Source organism: Centroberyx affinis, unplaced genomic scaffold (assembly GCF_046629955.1).
Source record: "Centroberyx affinis isolate AG114_WGS23_722 - 3 ecotype Tasmania unplaced genomic scaffold, CSIRO-AGI_Caff_v1 ptg003785l_1, whole genome shotgun sequence".
Classification (NCBI taxonomy): Eukaryota; Metazoa; Chordata; class Actinopteri; order Beryciformes; family Berycidae; genus Centroberyx; species Centroberyx affinis.
The window spans coordinates 158,698-165,713 of NW_027281655.1; positions in this window are offsets into that span (position 1 = coordinate 158,698).

Consider the following 7,016-nt stretch of genomic DNA (forward strand, 5'->3'; position numbering starts at 1 on the left):
GCTGACAGACCAGTGTCAAGGTAGACAGAATACAATGTATGACTTCCTGTGACACATTTCAAAATAAAAGCCTTATTGCCAAACATAAAGCATTTCGTCGTTTTGAGTTACACACAGTCACACCTGGGAGCAGCTCCACTGGAGCAGTTGGAGGTTAAGTGCCTTGCTCAAGGGCACTTAATCTCTATATCTGTATATCTATTGATATCTATATATATACTGTATATCTAGTTGATGAGGGAGGGAGAGAGTTCATTGACTTCCCCACATTTTCCCAATTCCCAGCCAGTCCAGGGATTCAAACCAGCCATTTTCCGATCATAAGCCCACTTCACTGACTGCAATCTTTCGGACTGAAGACAGACTGAACTTTTTATCGGGCAAAAGGACAAGAACACTGAACATCATTCAGAGACAACTGAGAAAATTGAGTTATCCCTTTATTTGAGAATAAGAAAGGATGTAATTCTAAATTTTGGGGGTATGATGTAAATGTAATATGACGATGAGTAGTCTAACAAATACTGCTCCCAGGGCATAACAAGTAATGTTACTTTTGAAATGGGTAATGAGTAATACATATCTGAGGAATGAGCCAACACTGTTCTGTACACCTCAATACCTGCATATTCCCACTTATCATACGCTTTTATTTTGAAGGCAAAATTGCTCAACTTGTAGTTTTATTCTGGTTATTTGTGGCTGGCTTGACGCCGCTGAGCCTGCGGCGCACCACCCGCTGGATGCAGCATGGATGATGACAGAGGGGTGAGGTCGTCTTCAGGGATGCACAGCAGCGGCCAAACTGGAGTAGGGAGGCCGGGGATGACTGTAACACAGTGATACTGTTAGTGTTAGTGTTTGATCGCTCACATTTTGACACAAAGTACTCACATTTGTCTACAATAGCAGTCATTTCAACCTCCATTATAATATCACAGACTTCATACACTGATGTCAAATACAAGGAGCTGTAACACCTGTAACACCTGAGGTAATTTGTAACAAGAGGAAAGAAGCAAAAAAACTGAGCCCACACTATACTATTTAATTTGCATTAAAACAGCTCTAATGAAGAATGTATGATATTAAAGTACAACATGACTGGCAGTCAATGTGTGTGTGTGTCTTTGACTATGCTGATCGTTTTGAATTGAACCATTTTAACTTCTCTTAACTGTGCATGCATGTATGGGTTGTCTTTTGAACAAAATCAACTTCTCAGTAACCTAAATTAAACTTAAATCTTAAGTCAATTAATACTTAAATATTCTGTTCTATCACTTGACTGTTTAATCTGAGTCACAGTAACACGTTTTTGTTACAACTATCCCCGCCCCCCGTCAGCCATTATATTTCTAGCTGTTGTAGAATGGTGGTTTGAGATTAGCATGGATGGAATGCATCACATTTTACTTTTACTGCTGTTTAATCTAAGACAAATTCTATCATTTTACTGTCAAGACTATCAGTGCTAATCAAAATATAAACTTGGTCCAAAAAATTACTTTCTTACCTCAGAATCTGTTTTGACTGTAAAATCTACAATTTTGCTTACACAGCCATGAAACTGCACAGAAGGAAGTGGGTGTGTACAGCAGTGATCATGTGAAATGAGGAATAGTTAAACTTCAGTGTTATTTTACTATAGGATCAGAGGTTTCACTCTCTCCACTGTTGTCTTCTCACCTACAGGACAGGCAGACAACAAAAGTGTCCTCAGATGGGGGTCCCTGGGATAAAACCTTCATCAAGTAGGGGTCTGTGGTCTACAGCTGTGGTTTTCAACGTGGGGTCCGGGGACCACCAGGGGTCCTTGAGGGGGTTCCAGGGGGTCCCCAGCAATTGGATGAATTGTAAAACTTCACCATTATTTCATTTACAAGAAGTTAACACAATTAGAGAATGTAGAAGAAAAGACTGTTTTGATCATAGTTTCACTGTTATCTCTCTACCTACAATACAGATAGTCATGGGATTCTGGACAAATCATATCTAACGATAAAGATATTCTCAGGTTTGGGTCCGAGAGACAAAATCTCATCAAATGGGGGTCCGCGGTCCTAATTAGGGGTTTCCTTGATAGGAAAAAGGTTGAGAATCACTGGTCTACAGTGTAGCTACATGGGGGATCTCTGACATGAAAAAGTTTGGGAACCCCTGCCTTATCATGTGCAAACACACAAATATAAACACCTTGAAGACACATCACAGCTCCACATCCATGAGCTGAAAACTGAATTCCCTGGTTCTAAAACTGTCAGATCCCGTCCAATCTAATGGACACCAGTGCCAGACCAAAACCATTTACCAATTTGAAATGTATCAGTGTATAAGAGCAAAAAAAATAAAAAATAAAAAAATCATATTTCACACTGTTGAATAAACACAACTGAAAGGAAATTAGAATGTTTCTGGGTCCTAAAATGAGAGACATGAAGCAGGCTCAGTGTCAATCAAATGGTAATTGGAAAAGGCTGACAGGAAATCAAATCAGCCTAAAGAAACACACATACACACACACACACACACACACACACACAGACACATACCGAGCTGTTTCAATAACAGGTTGAAAATGAATGCTGCTTTTCTGTCAGTTATCCCTCTGCTTACTGTATGTCTGTCCTCACTGTAGATCTAAGGGACCAGTTAGCAGAGGAACCACAGTAAAACACAGGGAACATTAGGCTGATGCAAGAGAGATTTCTCTCAAGTGACAGAACTGTCATTTCCGAGGAATTACACTCAGGAGGAAGTAAAAGCACTTTGTCTTGGACTATATTCAAATAGTACCTCACTAAAAAGTACGCAAGTGCTCGGTTGAATGAAAATCATTGTTCCAAAATTGCCCCGCCCCAGGCCCGGCACTGATTCATCTGTTTTGTGGTGGCTCTTGAAACTAATCTCAGTCTGGCAGTCAGGTGTCAAAACTAGTTTTTGGAAAGTCTACTGTTTTCATTTCAGCAATGTTAGGAGGTTAAACCCAGAATGATTGCTTTTTTTGTTTACTGTAAATAACTGATACCAGACTCATTTTTAAAAAAAAACTCAAAACTCCAATGTTTCAAGCCTGGGATGAAATCCTACCTATATCCTGAGTGGTTGGTTGATAAACTGTGAGTAATGGGAACTGCTCTTGCTAAGTGGACCCCTAAATATTCTGAAAAACATTCCTTCTTTTGACACTCATATTGTGCTTTCTCACACATAGAAAAAAAAGTCGCTGGGACTTCTTTCATCGGAGGCCTCTCAGCTATATGTTCTGTCGTCTCAGGGCCGACTCTGCCTAAAGTCTCCTGGGGTTCAACGCCCACTTTACACCTCTAACATGTGCTTTGAATTTGTGGCTTGGAGCCTGCACTTCAACTGAAGTGTGTGGCTTGTCAGCAAGTTTCCAGTTGGCCTAACGTGAATATCACTGCTTTCGGTGCGAGAGCGGGTCAAGATAATATTAATAATCATTTGTAACTGGATACACTACTTAAACATGAAGCAAATCCCTTACCTGAGTGTCCGACAGGTTACGACTGACAACTTTAGTTTCCCAATCAGTCATTATTTCAAGACCTACATATTTGCTGATGGAAATTGCGTAGGTCCTATCATCTACTGCATTTATTTTACCAGAGTGCTGGTTGGGTGGTAGAGGAATGTCCTTCCTTCATCATGGGAATGTAAGGCATAGGATTACAAACCTCATTCCACATAGATCCATAGGGAAATTAATCTTAGCAAAACACTCCTTATGGGCCCCGCTAGGCCCTCCTAATGTTTTCCCGTTGCTTGACTCATGGAGGTGAGTTGTTTGAAACGTGGGGGGTCTTGAAATTGAAAAGTACTCTACAGTGATCTCCTCAAACAGTTCAGAAGACAAGATCAGAGAGCAGATTTAGATTTAGAGGTTTTGATTGACAATATTCCATTGTGTTACTTGTGAAAACCTTTCAAATGCTCTTTGTTAGGTCAAGAGGGGTCTGACAAGGGGTGTATTATAATATCATACACAGACACACACACACACACACACACACACACACACACACACACACACACACGCACGCATGTCTAATGGAATAGTAAGCCTCAAGGTATTTATCATACGATTGGTCTTGCTAGGGCATTGGCTTACAACAAAAACAATATGCCAAACTGTTTTTGGCTGTACAAGTTGAGCTTGACCAGCCTCTGACCATGAGTTATGCTGGTCTCTGAGAGAGTTAATGCTGGCATAACAATGCCAAGAAGACATCTGACAGAAAGTCGTTTTTATTTCTGCTCAGTTATCTCCTGAGTTTAGAACAGTGATGGATGTATGAAACTCACTCCTGGTCTTTTGCAGAATGCAGTTGTATTTGCTCATGGTTGTCATGGTTCTCATTGTTGTCATAGTTCCCATGGTCCTCATTGCCATCATGGTTGTTTTTTTGTTATATGGTTCTTATGTGTCTCATGGTTATCATGTTCTCAGTTGTCATGGTTGTTATGGTTGTCATGGTTGTTATGGTTCTCATGTTCACAGTTGTCATGGTTCTCATGTTCTCAGTTGTCATGGTTGTCATGTTCTCAGTTGCCATAGTTTTTATGGTTCTCATGGTTCTCATGTTCTCAGTTGTCATGGTTTTTATGGCTCTCATGGTTCTCATGTTCTCAGTTGCCATGGTTCTCAGTTACCATGGTTGTCATGGTTGTCATAGTTGTCGTGCTTCTCATGGTTGTCATAATTCTTATGTAGCTTGTATTTTCGTAATTCTTATGGTTCTCATGTTCTCAGTTGCCATGGTTGTTATGGTTCTCAGTTGCCATGGTTCTCATGGTTCTCATGTTCTCAGTTGTCATGCTTTTTATGGCTCTCATGGTTCTCATGTTCTCAGTTGCCATGGTTGTTATGGTTCTCAGTTGCCATGGTTATCATGGTTCTCATGTTCTCAGTTGTCATGGTTCTCAGTTGCCATGGTTGTCATGGTTCTCAGTTGCCATGGTTGTCATGGTTCTCATGTTCTTAGTTGTTATGGTTCTCATGGTTCTCCTGGTTCTCATAGTTGTCGTGCTTCTCATGGTTGTCATAATTCTTATGTATCTTGTGTTTTCGTAATTCTTATGGTTGTCATGGTTGCCATGGTTCTCATGGTTCACACATTCATTACTTGCTTCTCATGCTGAAAATCCATCTTTGTGAAGCCACATTTATTTGCCATGTGTTGACAAAATGTAATTCAGTCAATTTGTGAATGAAAAATATATTTAATCCAATAAAATAACATTGCATAGCAAGTGAAACCCTGTGTTGTCGTGTCCCTAATAATATCTACATGGTCAGGTCTGCCTGTAATTAATAGGAAGCTGTTGGGAACTGGTACTGTATGACACTGAAAACATGGAAAGGCCTAGTGGATATGTAGGTGAAGCCAAATATGCTAATATGGTTCTACTGGGCAGCTCCCAGGTGTGAACGTGGGCAACAGTGTGAGTGTGAAGCTGTTGCTGAGAATAAGAAGGATGCTCAGAAATTATATTGACTCGTTTGAAGAATGTTATCACAGTGCTCTCCTCTCTACAGCTTGTGCTGCTTTGTAACTTTACAGCTGAGCTCAATTTTAGAACACCCATTCCAGCGCATGGCACAGTCACAGTCATATCTGACACGCACCCACTTACTCACCAACTCACAGCTTGCACACCATACTTCTTTGCACAATCACACATCTATTCTCAAAATGTTTTCACATCCTACTCATACTGGCCTTTTGCCCTCAGCGTCTATAAATCTGTGAATGAAAAACGTAGGAGGCTCTGATCATGAGCCTAGATGAAGGCTTTTTTGGGATTTACCCACCAGGAAGACATTTCTCTGTCAGACCCTGACCAGATGCAGCGCAGGTAACGTGAAGGGGCTCGTCACTCACAGTGTTATGGTTATGGCAAGTGCAGAACACGTGGGCCGAGCCTGAACTGATTTAACTTAATAAAGAGACAGAATCCAGCAACATAATTACATTACAAGCTTCGTTCTGCAAAACAAACCAAAATATCTCTTTGCCTCTGTCACACTCTTAACAACAGTGCAGAATGGGGCAAGGAAGAAGGAAGAGAAATGAAAACCATCTTTAGGTACTGTGAGATGAGAACTGCGGTCATTTGCTACCATGTGTGACCGCTTCTACTTCTCCTGCTTTCACTCATGCCCTCGGGCCCGTCTCAGACACAATTGCTCACTCTGATGCTGAGGTAAAAGTGCCAGCAGAAGCCCTTTTTTGGTATCTGTCTTGCCGCTGACTGACAGCTTAGCAGCAGGAATGTTGCTCCCAGCTGCTCCAAAGCTGAAGCCTCTTTGAGTCAGCCGAGACAGCTTCCATCCGTCCCCCCTGCTCGGCTCCAGCTCTCCGCGCTCGGTGGTGGCGGCTGTGGATGCGGGGCCGTGCGTGTCACATCAATAGCTTCGTAACGACCCGGTACGATAACTCCTCTTGCGGCTTTGAAGTGATGTATGCGTGAGTCTTTACAGGCTGTGTGACAAAACGGATCTGTCTGTTCTTTTTACGAGCCTCCATTTCACAGCATGTCCTTGTCAAGCTGGTTTTTTTAATGTTCTGACACTGACATGGCCAGTATGGCTGAACGGTCACAGTTGGAAAAGCTGCTGTGTAGCGTCACGGCCGCATGACAAACATCAAATCATAAAGAAAACAGTCAAGATAGATCAGTGCATGCAATTTAAAATGTAGCACAGTATGATACTTCATTCAAAACATACTTAAGTAAAAGTCTGGCAATATAGCTGGTGATAATCATTAATTATAATAGCAATAATAGTAATGTTTGTTATAGGGTTAGGGTTAGTACAATCCCAAATAATTATACAAATAAATAACAATTAATATCAGAAATTATGACTAAGATTGGAGATATATCCAGTGTTATTGCTAATAGTAATAAACAAAGTAAGAAGAAAAGACAGGACAAATAATAGAAAATAAACAAATAATTAATAATAGTTTGACCTTACTGCAAGATCA